Genomic DNA, 16,307 nt, shown 5'->3' with positions numbered 1-16,307 from the left:
CCACATACAGTATTAGCAGACATTTGGGGGCTGACATCCATCGGGCAGCATTGTATACCTGTATACCCGGCGTATAAGACGACCCCCGATTTTTGGGCATTTTTTTTAAGTGTAAAAGGTAGTCTTATACGCCAGCAAATACAGTATATAGAATCTACAGCACATGCACAGTCCAAAAAGAGAAAACTTGAACAAAAACAATGGGGAAACTGTATTAAAAAAGAAATAATTCAGTCCTGTATTACTTCCAGTGCTCTATGAAACAAAATAGTATATTTATAAAGCAGAGAATCTCATATTTACCAAATACTTACTGCAGGCAATTTTTTGTGGAAACAATATTTGTAACCAGTTCCTGACCGCACTATAACCAAAAGACGGCTACAGTGCGGTCGTCCAGTTCTGGGAGGGCATACGTGGATGCCCTCCCAGAATCACGGCCCCTCAGTGCCCATCAGTGCAGCCTATCAGTGCCCATGAGTGCAGCCTTTCAGTGCAGCCTCATCAGTGTCTATCAGAGAAGCCTATCAGTGCCCATGAGTGCAGCCTTTCAGTGCAGCCTCATCAGTGCCCATCAGTGCAGCCTATCAGTGCCCATCAGTGCAGCCTATTAGTGCAGCCTCATCAGTGCCCATCAGTGCAGCCTATCAATGCCCATGAGTTCAGCCTTTCAGTGCCCATCAGAGCAGCCTCTCAGTGCCTGCCTATCAGTGCAGCCTCATCAGTGCACATTAGTGAAAGAGAAAAATTACTTATATGCAAAATGTTAAACTTTTTTTTCAACATTTTCAGTCTTTTTTTGTTTGTTTGGCAAAAAGTATAAAAACCCAGTGGTGGTTAAATACCACCAAAATAAAGCTCTGTCTAAAAAATGATAAAAATGTTATATGGGTACAGTGTTACATGACTGCGAAATTGTTATTCAAAGTGCAATAGCACTGAAAGCTAAAATGTGGCCTGGGCAGGAAAGGGATGAAAGTGCCCAGTAGTAAAGTGGTTAATGACAGTGATGGCACAGTGGTTAGCATTTCTACCTGGCAGCACATTGTCCTTGCACCACTCTTTGTTAAGTCCCCATTGCATGATCCACTGTTGTCACTATCAGAAAACCCAGCACGAGAAATTCCATGTATGCATATAAATTGGTAGCAAAGAAGCTGCAGGAACTTAGCAACACTGAGATGCAGCAAGGAATAAAAGAAGGTAAAAGGTATTTTATATAAAAAAAAGGAAATTGTTTATGATACAAACACTTTAGTAGATGAAATGTCATGCATACATGGTTGACATCTACTTTAAATAAGCAATCTGCAATTCTTCAGTAGTTAAAGGGCAAATAGCAGCACAAATGGACATCTAATGGTTTACTGAACAATACCGCACCAAATGTAAAATGTTAAAATTTCCCCTAAATACAGTACTTTTGTTAAACACAAAAGCAGTTGCAAATATGCATTAGGCCTGGTCTTTAGATATTTCCTGAAGTTTGGCTTAACTGACCTATTATGCTAGCTCTTATGATGGAAGAGAAAGTTAAACGTAGTACCCTCCCTAAAGTAAATAACCAATAAGAGCTTTAAAAAAATGTTTTGCAGGAATCTCCTGAAAAAAAAAAAAAACAGGTACTATTAAAATAATTCATCTCAGCAATGTATGGAGTGGTGTTTCTGCCATCTTTAACCACTTAAGCCCCGGACCAATTTGCAGCCAAAGGACCAGGCCCCTTTTTGCGATTCGGCACTGCGTCGCTTTAACTGACAATTGCGCGGTCGTGCGACGTGACTCCCAAACAAAATTGGCGTCCTTTTTTTCCCACAAATAGAGCTTTCTTTTGGTGGCATTTGATCATGTAAACTAGCGTTCATAATGGAGAATTAACGTTTGTTATGTGGCAAATTATGAAATCTATAAATGCAGCGCACAATTCTCTTCTTCTTTAATGGGATAATAATGAAGCTGCTTTGCTGGTGATACTGATGGAGTTATGGCAAACACATTTTCAAAGGCTTTTTTTTTCTAGTGATATCAAGAATAATAAATAATAAATAATTTTTTTTAGTTTTTTTGTTTTAATTTGTGCAAGTTACCACAACACCATTATCCCGTCGTTTTTAAGATCAAAGATACAACTATGTTGGTGTCCCTTGTTAATTTTACATTGTATTTTTTTTTTATGTAACTGCCTACTCCCAAACTGTCATTTGATGTAAAACACATAGCCAAGTATTATTCTACACAATTTTTTTATTATGCCTTAAAAAAAGAAAACAAATAAAATTAGACATGCTATCTGCCAATAGAACTTAACCAAAAAGTGCATTCTATGCATCCAAAAATATAGAAAATCTACCAAATCAGATCATTATTCAACCAAAAAATAAAATAAAAGCCTCATGCATGTGTCCTGCTTCTTAACCTCCCTGACGGTATTCCCGAGTCTGGCTTGGGGTGGATTTTCAGTACCAAATGCGGTAACCCTGAGCCACACTCGGGATCGCATCGCAGGATCCAGGAAGAGGTTACTTACCTTGTCTCCAGGATCCTGCGATGTCTCCCCCCTTGTGCGAGCCGTCCTCCACCAGATCTATTACAGTGCCGTGTTCCATTCCCTGTGAGTGTTGCGACGCAGGGGGACGGAGAATGGCGCCAAATTCAAAAAGTAAAAAACACAATACACATACAGTACACTGTAATCTTACAGATAACATTACCGTATCAATTTATTTCACATCCCTTTTGTACCTAGTGGTTTGTCCAATGCCCTGCATGCAGTTTATCATAAATACTGTTCTTTCTGCCTGGTAACTGTAACTGGAGATTGTCCATAGCAACCAAAAAGTGTTCCTTTACATCAAAAGTGGTTTTAGACCAACTAGAAAACAGTGATAATAAATTAGAATCACTTGCAGAATTGAGCGGTAATGTTTTGCGGGGAAATCCATCATCTAACTGTGAAAGTAATGACAGCGACAATTCTGCAACTGAGCAAATTTCAGTGTTTTTAATTGTATTACATTATTGAATAATAATAATAATTATTATTATTATTATTATATTATTATTTGTTATAATTATTTATAGTTATTTATTATATCATAATTTATGATTTAATTTTTCAAACTTTATCATACCTGGGATGTCTACTAGACTCTTGTTTAGATAGATTTAAGTTAGTTATTCCTAAGAATTACAGGTCTGCAATATAAAATGCCAAATTTCCATACAAAATAATTGTACCACTTTCAGCATCAAAAATCAGACATACTCATACTACCAGGGAGGTTAATATAGGGGGTCAACAATGGCAAGAGTTGATAAAAGTAGGGGTCCGTCATCAGGAGATAGTTCCAAAAAACATCTGGATTATTCTCCTGTAGCAAAGACATATGACATAATTGGTCACGATTAATGAAGCAACCAATTTATGGTCCATGAACTCCTCCTCCTCCTATTCCTGGACTGGATTTGGGTCAAAGCAATAACTCCAAGACCAATAATAAATAACACATTATCTCCTCCAGTTCTGTAACATGTCTGGTTGACGAACGGGCGTTAAGAAACAAACTGAAATGCACTACATGAAAAGCGCAAAATGAAAAGCGCGAATCAACACTCACCAAACTTCTACTAACACAAAATTAGCAGAAGCCCAAGGGATGAAAAAACACTTGGTACGTCAGTACATTCGTGTTTGTTGGCCGACAATTTCTTGCCGTTTCTATGCAAGACAAAATCCAGACGCCTTAGGACAAAAGTCTGAGGTTTTGTCTGCGGAAAAAAACGATCATATGTACAAGGCTTAACAGCTTTAGACAGACTTGACTAACAAACTGCAGTTGACCTCCAGCTAAGGCCCCATACACACTATTCGATTCTCTTCAGATTTTTGCCTGCAGATTTACCAAAACCATGTAGTGAAAGGCCTTGCCTGATTGCACATAAATTGAAACTCTTGAGGTTTGACCTCATATTACATGGTTTTGGTAAATCTGAAGACAAAAATCTGCAGAAAATGTAATAGTGTGTATGTGGTATAACACTTTGGGGTTTATTTACGAAAAGCAAATTCACTTTGTACTACAAGTGCAAACTACAAGTGCAACGTGCACTTGAAATTACACTGAAAGCGCACTTGGAAGTGCAGTCGCTCTAAATCTAAGGGGTAGATATGAAATGAGGGGAAGCTCTGCTGATTTTATCATCCAATCATGTGCAAGTTAAAATGCTGTTTTTTATTTTCCTCGCATGTCCCCCTCGGATCTACAGCGACTTTACTTCTAAGTGCACTTGCAGGGCAAAGTGGATTTTCCTTTAGTAAATAACCCCCACTGTAAGCAGGTACAGCAAACAGTTTTGTTTTCCTTTTGGGATAAAGGTTTTACACAAATGAATAAAAGCTGGAAAGCTTGGTCTATTAAAGTAAGAGAAATAATAGAGTTATTGACTAGATCACCAGGTAAAAATAAAGGAAAAAAACAAGAAATGGAAAGCAGCCATCACATCTAGAAATTGGTGAGCTGCAATTTTATACATTTTTGCTTATTTTGGGGTTAATACAGAAAATGTGTTCTTTCATCTGGGAAATAAGGTAGTGCATAACCAAAATCAAAAGATTTATTCTGCGATTTATCTTTGTAATAAAGGCCTTAAAAATATGTTTTCAGTATAGCGTATGGTAACGGTATTTACAAAGGAAATATACATTTTTGGGTAACTTTTTTTCATAAAAATGTACTTTAACCATTTACAGACTGTACCATTTTGCTGGCTTAAGACCAGACCACTTTTTGCGATTCGGCACTGCGTCGCTTTAACTAACAATTGCGCGGTCATGCGACGTGGCTCCCAAACAAAATTAGTGTCCCTTTTTCCCCACAAATAGAGCTTTCTTTTGGTGGTATTTGATCACCTCTGCGGTTTTTATTTTTTGCGCTATAAACAAAAATAGAGCGACAATTTTGAAAAAAACGCATCCTTTTTTTTACTTTTTGTTATAATAAATATCCCCCAAAAATATATAAAAAAAACATATTTTTTTCCCCTCAGTTTAGGCCGATACGTATTCTTCTACATATTTTGGTAAAATAAATCGCAATAAGCGATTATTGATTGGTTTGCGCAAAAGTTATAGCGTTTACAAAATAGGGGATAGTTTTATGGCATTTTTATTAATAATTTTTTTTTACTAGTAATGGCGGCGATCAGCAATTTTTATTGTGACTGCGACATTGTGGCGGTCACATCAGACATTTTTGACACATTTTTGGGACCATTGTCATTTATACCGCAATCAATGCTATACAAATGCATTGATTCGTGTGTAAATGACACTGGCAGCGAAGGGGTTAACCAGGGGGTGGCAGTGTAGGGGTTAAGTGTTCCTAGGGGCGTGTAACTGACTGTGGAGGGCTGGGCTTTGTGTTAGTGAACACTGATCTCTGCTCCAATCACATGGAGCAGAGATCAGCATCACTAGTTGCTAGGCAGAACGGGGAGATGCTGTTTACAACAGCATCTCCCCGTTCAGCCGCCGCGTGAGACGATCCATGGGGTATCTCACGGGGGTCCCGACCGGCACGCAAGCGTGCCGCCGGCGGCGCACACGCGATGGCAGGGTGGCATTTAAAAATGGACTTACCTGTACGCCAATATGCCTGCCCGTGCCATTCTGCCGACGTACATCGCCGTGTGCCGGCCGGGAACTGGTTAAAGCATCCTGCTAGTACAGAAGGACATATGGCTGGTTTGATGACTGTTATCTCTGTTGGAAGAACGTGCTATTTTTTATAAATTTTTTAGTCTATTATTATTGTTATAATACAGGATTTATATAGCGCCAACAGTTTGTGCCGCGCTTTACAATGTTAAGGCAGACAGTCAGGGCCGTCTTAAAAAAAAAAATATGTTGGACCCATTTTCTTGGGCCCCCCCCCCCCCATGTAATTTCACTCTCCACCTTCTCTGAGACATACAATAAATAGCAGCTATACTTAAAATCAGTTTACTGTATCAGATCAGGCAGAAATTGTGATTGGTTGCCAGAGGTTACAGCATATCAATACTGATTACTGGCTGGTTGCTAGAGCTTACAGCACACATTATGGCTCACTGATTAGTTGCTAGAGGTTATAGCACATCATCTCCTCACTGCAGGGGAGCATGATATACATATGAATGCAGCGTTTATTTACATATCTGTGCTGCCAGTCACAATTATTTACATATAAATTCTGGTTATTTACATGTAAACACAGGGTCTGCAGGTGAGTCATCTGTACACAACAATATGACAGAGCTGGGCAGCATTAGTAGCAGCAATTCACACTGAGATATTGGGACACAGCACAGGACTAAAACTTCAAGGGGCAAGGGAATTTAAATGGGGATAGTTGGCAAGTATGAGGCAGCTGCTATGGGCCCCACGACAATGACAGGGCCCAGGGCAGCTGCCCCTTTTTCCCTGCCTTAAAGACGGCCCTGCAGACAGTACAGTTATAATACAAATTCAGTGCAGGAGGAATCACAGGGCCCTGCTTGTTAGAGCTTACAGCCTAATTTATTAGAAAGTATAAAAAAGAAAAAAAAAGAAAAAAAAGAAAAAAGCCTCCAACCTAGAGAACTGGGATCGTCGTAACAAATCGACAAAAAGCTGACAGATTCCATTTCCAGATCAATTTTTCCACGGAAACCTAGTTCAACTGTCCAGTGCTTGAACATTTACGAAACATAAAGCATATGATACAACTCTCCCATGGCTCTTAGTAATGTTATATGAAGAGTGATATAATTGCATTACAAAGATATCAAGCATTTTTGGCACAGAAGGATTGTTATGATGTATTGTGTGATACAAATAACTCGGTGACCTCCAGTGAGCGTTATTCATCTCTATCTTCTTCATAGTGTTTTTCGTTTGGTCGCAGCCCTCCTCATTTTTCCTCAGAAGCATTTCATTTCCATCTGGCAGCTGTTAAAAGAGGATACATGGTGCTGAGCCCCATCTGGATAGCATTGGTAGCTTTATATATAAACAAATGTATGGTTATAGTCGACAGGCCTGTTTGGGGTCTGAGGGGCTGCCATGTGAGTTTGTAATTTTAGTTATTCTGACCAGAGTAAGTATATGAACGCACACGCACAGTAAACCCAAATAGCATTCAGTACTGTACTGTAAAGTAGATGTAAACTTTTCTATGGAATTTATAAAGGTAGCGCTACCCCTGCAGGAAGTGGAACTGCTTGGTAGATTGGGTTCTTGTTCTTCTGCCTCAACTCTGACAGCAACCTCAGCCCCACCGGATACGCCAGATTAAGTAAATTGCTACTGGACTGATACTGGGAGTTCACATATAAATACCCAGCACACAGGTTAAAGTGGTTGTAAACCCTTACAACCAACTTTGACCTACAGGTAAGCCTAGATTAAGGCTTACCTGTAGGTCCAAGAAATATCTCCTAAACCTACACGGTTTAGGAGATATTTGCCGAAAGACAGGCACCGCTGTCTACGGCGCATGCGCCATAGACAGCGACGCGCAGGCGCACTGAGCACGGCGCGGTCAACGGCGATATGCCGCGAGTGGTGGCTCCCGTGCGCATGCGCGGGAGTGACGCCATAGCGGCTTTGCGGAATGACAGCGGTGGAGCAGCGAGACCCACCGAGAAGATGGATGCGCCGGACTACGAGGGACAGCGGTGACTTCTCTGGCTCCTGTGCCAGGTAAGTGACACATAATGGACTACTATGTGATGCGATGCATAGTAGTCCATTATGCTTTACCTTTGCAGGGAATGAAAGAGGAAGTAAACTCATCAGGGTTTACTTCCTCTTTAAGAATCAAAAAGCAAACATCAGACTGGTTAGTGGAAAATTAACCCAAAATATTGTCATAAATGAGTAATGCCGCGTACACACGATCGGAATTCTCGTTGGAAAAAGCTCTGATGGTTTTCCCGACGGAATTCCAACGGGATTTGGCTCAAGCTGTCTTGCCTACACACAGTCACATTAAATTCCGATCATTTATAACGCGGTGACGTACAACACGTACAACGGGACTAGAAAAAGGAAGTTCAATAGGTAGTAGCTTCCGTCTCGTAGTTGAATCTGAGCATGCGTGATATTTGGCGAGTCGGAATTGCATACACACGATCGGAATTACCGATAGAAAGTTTTTCCATCTGGAAAATTGAGAACATGCTATCAATTTTTGGCTGCCGGAAATTCGGACAGCTAAATTCCGATGGAGCATACACGCAGTCGCATTTTTCAATGAAAAGCTCTCATCTGTCTTTTTTTGGCCGAAATTCCGATCGTGTGTACGCGGCATAAGTAAAGGATTAGATCAATCACAGTTCACTAGACAATCTGTTCACTAGGATATCGCAGCATAGAATCGAGTTCTTTGCCACTAAAATTACCAGTAAACCTGTTAATCCACAAAATCAACAATAAGCAATGGCACTAGAAAACAGTAATCTTTTCCGATCGTGTGTAGAGGATTTCCGACGCACAAAGTGCCACGCATGCTCAGAAAAAAATTTGGAGACGAAAGCTATTGGCTACTGGCCTCTGCGTAGTCACGTCATTTTGTACGTCACCTCATTCAGAACGATCAGATTTTCCTACAACTTTGTGCGACCGTGTGTATGCAAGACAAGTTTCGGCCAAAATCCGTTGGAAAACATCAGACGGATTTTGTGGTCGGAATGTCCGACCGTGTGTACGGGGCATTAGTCTACAAGATTTCTCCGTAAAAAATGTTATTTCCTGCTTGTGTGATTGTCTCACTGCTTTTTCCAAAAGCAGATCAAATTTTAGGCAACTCCACAACAGGAATGTCATTTTTGGTGAGATACCCCTAAGGGTTAATTACTTCTAAAGGGATGCAGACCCTGCAACTTTTTTCATCAGAGCACTGAGAGTGCACCAGGTGATAAAAATTAACCTTCCTATTCAGAATCAGTTTGCACAGGATATAAAGCAAACAGCTATTCCTTCAGAGCAGAAAAAGGTATGAATCTGCTACAATGTTTGCTAAAATCCCTGCAGTGTACATTAATCCTCAAGGGGGGATTGTTTTTTTTCTCAACAAAAGTGGAGTTTCTCTTTACTAACATCATCTAAAGCCAGTCTGCAGCTTCTAAAAGTAGCCGGATACTTAAGTCATAGACAAAAGAAAGAGATGTTTTTCCCTATAGGTAGCATCAGTATGGCCCTTATGTTTAGCATACAGTTCAGTTTTGGGAACCAGTTCAAATAAATCTTGTTCTGGAAATTTAAAGGTGCAACTAAATTTATTAACCACTTTCCGGCCGCCGCACACACATATACGTCGGCAGAATGGCACAGGCAGACAAATGGGCACACCTGTATGTCTCTTTAAATTTGCCACCTAGCGGGTGCGCCTCAGGAGCGTGCCTGCGGGGTCATGCAAACTTGATGTTTGCCGGCAGCCACAATTGCGGCAAGAAGAGGCAGAACGGGGAGATGCCTATGTAAACAAGGTATTTCCCTGTTCTGCCTAGCAACATTGTGGGGATCTACTGCTCCCTGTCATCGGGAGCAGTGATCTCTGTTATGTTGTAGTGAGCCCATCCCCCCTACAGTTAGAATCACTCCCTAGAACACACTTAACTCCTTGAGCGACCCCTATTGTTAACCCCTTACCTGCTAGTGTCATTTATACAGTAATCAGTGGCTATTTGTAGCTCTGATCGCTGTATAAATGACAATGGTCCCAAAACAGTGTCAAAAGTGTCCGATGTGTCTGCCATAATGTCGTAGTCCTAATAAAAGTCGCCGTCATTACTAGTAAAAAAAAAATAATAATAATAATAAAAATGTCATAAATCTATCCCCTATTTTGTAGACACTATAACTTTTGCGCAAATCAATAAATATACACTTATTGTGAGTTTTTTTTTTACCAAAAATATGTAGAAGAATACATATTGGCCCAAACTGTGGAAGAAATTCGTTTTTTTTATATATATATTTTTTTGGGGATATTTATTAGAGCAAAAAGTAAATAATATACCTTTTTTTTTCAAAATTGTCACTATTTTTGTTGTTTATAGCGTAAAAAATAAAAACCGCAGAGATGATCAAATACCACCTAAAGAAAGCTCTATTTGTGGGGAAAAAAGGGCGTCAATTTTGTTTGGGTAAAGCATCGCACGGTTGCGCAATTGTCAGCTAAAGCGCCACAGTGCCGTATCGCAAAAATTGGCTGGTCATTGAGCAGCCAAATCTTCCCGGGGCTGAAGTGGTTAATGGACACAGAAGTTCTAACAAATAAGGAAATGTTAATTGAATCTATAGACCCTCGAGTAGAAATAATTAAGGGAAGACCAACACATACAATTATATTCATTTTTATATATTATTAAATAGAAAATTCAGGGGAAAGTTGCTCACTTTCCGATTACTATAACAGACATGAGGTCATTCTTTGAGTTGAAAGAAAGGAGATTTGACGTTCTCATATGGAAAGAATGTTTATCCATGGATCTATCCAATTGCCTTTAAGGGTCAGAAAGGAATTTTCTTCCTGGTAAAAAGAACTGAGATTATAAAAAAAATGTTGCCCTCCTACTAGATTATTTAGCAAATTCGGAAAATATTTTTTTTTTTTATTAATGATAGTGATAATAATGTGATAAATGGTTCATTGTGAGAATGTAAATATGTGACCACACCAGTGGTGTCACTAGGGGGTGGCTTTTGGGGGCTATAGCCCCGAATCTGGGGCCAAAAGCCCAGAGTCTCCGAAGGGGTCCCCAAGGGGAGGGGAGGTTCTCTGGGGACCCTGATGTAAGTGGGGGGCTCTCTGGAGACCCTGATTTCAAGGGGGAGGCTCTCTGGGAACCCTAATTTAAGGGGGAGGCTTTCTGGGGACCCTAATGCAAGGGGGGCTCTCTGGGAACCCTGATGAAAGTGGGAGGTTCTCTGGGGACCCTGATGCAAGGGAGGCTCTCTGGGAACCCTGATGTAATTGTGGGGCTTTCTGGGGACCCTGATGCAAGGGGAGGCTCTCTGGGGACTCTGAATTAAGGGGGGCTCTCTGGGGATATATACACACACACAGGCGTATATTACTGTATATACATGTGTATGCCCGTTCAAACATATGAATTTCTTTATTACACTGCTATGGGCTCTAGCCCAAGATCTTTTGCAGACCTAGCAATGCCCCTGGACCATACAAATCATTAAAAAATGTAGTCTGACCATGATTGTATGTAAAAGAATGTAGGTACCTTCCATACATAAAATGTTATTGCACAAAGCCATTTTTACTATAGTCTTCAATACATGGACTGAATTTTTAGGAATTTATGATAACAAAATAAAGTCTAGGTTTAAGTTTAGACTTTCTCCCTCCCTGTACCATACCCTGCCTAGTCACACGAGGAGTAAGGTCCTTTTCTTATTCTCTGGTGGCCCCCACTACTGCATGGCATTCATCTGTGACCCCTCAGGCCAATAGGATGATGTGTCCTAAGATCCCTTTCACACCACACCGCCCATAGCGTGGGCAGTAAAATGCCACTATTTTTAGCGACGTTTTACCGCCGGATTTGCAGCGCATTTCGGCCGCTAGTGGGCCGATTTTACCCCCGCTAGCGGCCGAGAAAGGGTTAAAACTGCCGGCAATACTCCGCAATAGCTGCGTTTTGCCGGCGGTATTACAGCGCTGCCCCATTGATTTCACTGGGGAGCAGCGGTGGAGGAGCGGTAAACACACCGCTCCTTCACCGCTCCAAAGAAGCTGCTGGCAGGACTTTTCCCTGACGTCGTGCCAGCGCACCGCTGTAGTGTGGAAGCCCTCGGCCTTTCACACTACAGACAATGGTGCAGCTTTTTTAGGGCGGATTGCAGGCGCTATTTCTAATGCTACAGCGCCTGCAAAACACCATGCCTGGGCTCACAAGATGTGGATGGGTGTCATTCAACCTGGAAGAGGACTGGCACTGGTGCACAGAGAAGAACAAAGAGGGCAGAACTTGAACAAGGAGATCCCAATTAGTGTTTGCAGACTTTTTTTTTTTATTATTTTAACAGGAGGGTGTGGGGGGAAAAGGGAAAATGTTAAAGACTATTGGGCTAATTACTAAAGGAGTTAAGAATCTTCAAACAGTAAACTGAGACTACTTAATTCAATTATTCCTTCATAGTCAGATAAACAACACAAATAGGAATTTGCTTTTAATTTGCTATTAAACGATAGCTTAACGGAAGTGACTATTCGCTGAATTTATTGTGTGAAGAGTTTCAACTCCATTCAGCAAATCAGCCTCTGTCCATTTTAGAAGATCACTGATTGGCTCAAAGTGACTGGCCTGCACAGAGTCCTCACCTCAACCTGATAGATTACCTTTGGGATGAATTGGAACGGAAACTACGAGCCGGGCCTTCTTGTCCAACACAAATGCGCTTCTGGAAGAATAGTCAAACATTCCCATAGACACACTCCTAAACCTTGTGGATGGCCTTTCCAGAAGAGTTGAAGCTGATAGCTGCAAAGTGTGGGCCAACTCATTATTGAACCCTACAGACTAAGATGGGGATGCTATTAAAGTTCCAATACATTTGATAATATAGTGTATGATGAAACAATAGTATTAGCTTAGCGAATTAATCCAAAACAAAACAATATTTTCAGTCTTGTGCATCTCTATTAGGCAATGTTTTTTTTCTTTTTTTCTTAAAGCGGGGTTCCACCCTAAAGTGGAACTTCCGCTCATCGGAACCCTCCCCCCTCCGGTGTCACAATTGGCACCTTTCAGGGGGCAGGGGGGTGGAGATACCTGTCAAAGACAGTTATTTACACCCACTTCCGGGCATAGACTCCCACGGGAGTCTACGCCATTTCCGGTCCTGCCGCGCTGTCTGCTGGGACACACACGGGTCTCAGAGACGCCGCAGACAATTCCTATTGCGCTGCGCAACTCGCGCATGCGCAGTAGAGGACCGGGAAGTGAAGCCGATTCGCTTCACTTCCTGATTCCCTCACCTAGAATGGTGGCGGCAGCAGCCGAGAGCCGAGCGATCGATTGGCCTCGGCTGCCGGCATCGCTGGAACCCGGGACAGGTGAGTGTCCATTTATTAAAAGTCAGCAGCTGCAGTATTTAAAGCTGCTGGCTTTTAATATTTTTTTTGTAGGTGGAATCCCTCTTTAAGCTGAAGTTGGACTTTAAATTAAATGTTTCTTTATATCTGCTTTGAGTTTCATTTTTTTATATTGCTCTTTTTCACAATTGTATTATTATTATTATTTTTTTTTTTAGATCTCTTGCTATTCCAACTACACTGACATTTCTGTAGTCTTCAAGCTAAGCCTAATAGATGGTCCAGCCTGATTGTGGTAAGACCTGGAAATTTTAAACCTGGCATCTGTTGCCATTTCAATACAAAGATATTGGATTTTTGAACTGAGTGTTTCTGGACTTTACGTCATTTCATCCTTATTAATAACATCCAACACACACGCATACTATAAATGGTTCACACAATATAATGAGCATGGGCATGTCTTATTACTGATAATGAGCCTTTACTGGGTTGCCACCTGGAACTGCCACAGACAAGAGTCAGCATGTTGAAGAACGTTTACAGTATGGACTTTAATCAGCTGGATATGTGATATGATTCCAGCCTTAGAACCAGTTATCGCTGTTTAGATAGCTAGTTAAAATAAAAAAGATACATGTGTTTCTATTTTACAAGTCTTTTATCAGGAAAAGCCAAGAAGAAGAAGAAGAAGGAGAGAAAGAAGATGAAGTCCAGAAGAGTTGCCTTGTGCTGCTTACGTTAATCCTGCCGTTTAATCAGAAAAAGGTTAAGGAATAGCCATAGGTTGCGCAGAGGTCAGGACTATAAAGGGAAAGGTATTTCACCTTGCGGAATACATTTGCATGATGTCAGTGCTTTTGTACTCCTCTGCACCGGGCACAAGCAAACTCTGACAAATGCATTTTGCCACCAGTGGGTAGGCAGGTGCAGGTATTCTTCTTGTCTATAGGTGGCACTGTGCAGAAGCTACAGGGGAAGGGGATTCTGTTAAACCGGAACTAAACCCATCGATTTAATGGCTAATGATGTGTACACATGACCAGACTTTTCGACAGCAAAGGTCCGACGGAACAAATCCGTCAGACAATTTGATCGTGTGTGGGCTCCATCGGACCTTTGCTGTCCAAAAATCTGACAGACTTTAGAAATGGAATATGTTTCAAATTTTTCCGCCGGGACTCCGCCGGACCCAGTTCCTATGGAGAAATCCGCTCGTGCATTTGCTAGTCCGACGGACAAAAACCGATGCCAGGGCAGCTATTGGCTACTGGCTATGAACTTCCTTATTCTAGACCGGTCGTACTTCATCATGTTCAAATCCGTCAGAATTTGGTGTGATTGTGTGTGGCCAAGTCCGTTCATTCAGAAAGTCCGTCTGACTTTCGGCGGAGTTCTGTCGGGAAGACCGTCGGACCTTGTCTGCCAGAAAGTCTGGTCATGTGTACGCGGCATAATTGTCACATCTGCTTGTGATCTCAACCAAACTGTCAAGCCATCAAATAGCTGGTGTCATAACTGATCACATGTATAGCACCATGGAAGTTGCAGATCAAACAGAGGCTAAGATAGCAGCTGAAAAGGATAGGCGGGTTTAGTTCCGCTTTATGGGAGATTGTTCCCTTAAGAATTCCATCGGCCCTCTCTGGAAAGGAAGGTATATGATTTGATATCCAATTCTTGCCGGGGTTCTGTACACCATTTTACCGGGGGAGCCTCTTAATAGGGGATCCCACATCATTTGTGCTCACTTTGAGCAAGTGACAGGCTAGGGCAGTGATGGCGAACCTTGGCACCCCAGATGTTTTGGAACTACATTTCCCATGATGCTCATGCACTCTGCAGTGTAGTTGAGCATCATGGGAAATGTAGTTCCAAAACATCTGGGGTGCCAAGGTTTGCCATCACTGGGCTAGGGAGAGGAGTCGACTGGTTCAGGCAGTGGTGTATTTTGGTTTTGTGCTGCTCTAGGCAGGACTGAAATTGGCACCCCCCCCCCCCCCCCATTTAAATTTGTCCAACCCCTTCCTGTCCGCTGACACTCGCCATTATCCAGTCGTCCCAAAAACCAGGGCTCTTATCACATTTTTTGTTTTATTCAAATTTCTTTTTTTTTTTACAACATTATTTTTTGTTGTACTGGTACAATTTTTTTAAATTTTTTTTATTATTTATTTCTTTATTTTTTTACTCTTTTTTTGGGGGGAGGGGCTTTGGAGAGGCATTAGGGGTCTAAGCAGACCTCTAATGTCTCTTTTTTTGAGACAGAGAAAGGGACTGAAGACAATCCCTTTCTCTGCAGCCTGAGCTGCACTGTGGATGAATGAGATAGGGGTCTGTATAGAGACTCCTATTCATTTATAAAATGAAATATAGTAAACAATGTTTACTATATTCCATTCACAAACTGACAAATGTAAACACAGTTTGCTATGTGTTAGTGATTAATGAATACAGAAAGGATCAGTACTGTGATCGCTGTCTGTATTTTTTCCAACAAAGGGGCTGGTAAACACATGTTTACCAAACCCTCTCCCCCCACACTCTCTATCTGTCACGTACCTGGTTAGAGAGCCCCAACGTGCAGGGAGCGGCGCCTCGTAAACCTCCGGCTCTCGAGCCCCTGGTGATGGAGACAGGGGTTCAGGAGCCCGGAGGACACAAGTGCCTAGCCGGATAGCAGATAGCGGATACAGCTGGAACAGATGGTAACTGGAACGGCAGGTGCACCCGGCGCTGGATGTCGGTCAAGGACTGCTGGACGGCTGGCACAAGTGGACCGGCAAGGTGGCAGAGACAACGGGTGCCGGACTTCGGGCAGACAGGCGTAGTCAATCAGGCTGGGTCGGTAACTATCTGGCAGCGGAGGTACAGAAGCGGGAGGCAGAGGCGTGGTCAGTCAGGCTGGGTCGGCAACTATCTGGCAGCGGAGGTACAAAGGCGGAAGGCAGAGGCGTAGTCAATCAGGCAAAAGGTCAAGGGCAGGCGGAATACAGGCAGAGTCCAGGAACAGGTCGGGTATAATATCAGGAACACGATCACAAACAAACAGCAGAAGTCTCAGGAACGCTGTAGACCGAACAGCGCCGAGGAGCAGGAGCTGTGGCCTTAAATAGTCTATTGGGCACCAGGATTGGTCGTACGGCCCGTTTGCGTACCCCCGCAGGTGGCCGTGGTTACGCTCGTGACCCCGCGCACGTCCGTACGGTGCGAACGCCCGCTTGTGTCGAC

The sequence above is a fragment of the Lithobates pipiens genome, unplaced genomic scaffold (genome assembly GCF_037356315.1).
Source record: "Lithobates pipiens isolate NorthernLeopardFrog02 unplaced genomic scaffold, aLitPip1_a1.2 Scaffold_10, whole genome shotgun sequence".
In the NCBI taxonomy this organism is placed as follows: domain Eukaryota; kingdom Metazoa; phylum Chordata; class Amphibia; order Anura; family Ranidae; genus Lithobates; species Lithobates pipiens.
This window is presented reverse-complemented; position numbering follows the sequence as displayed.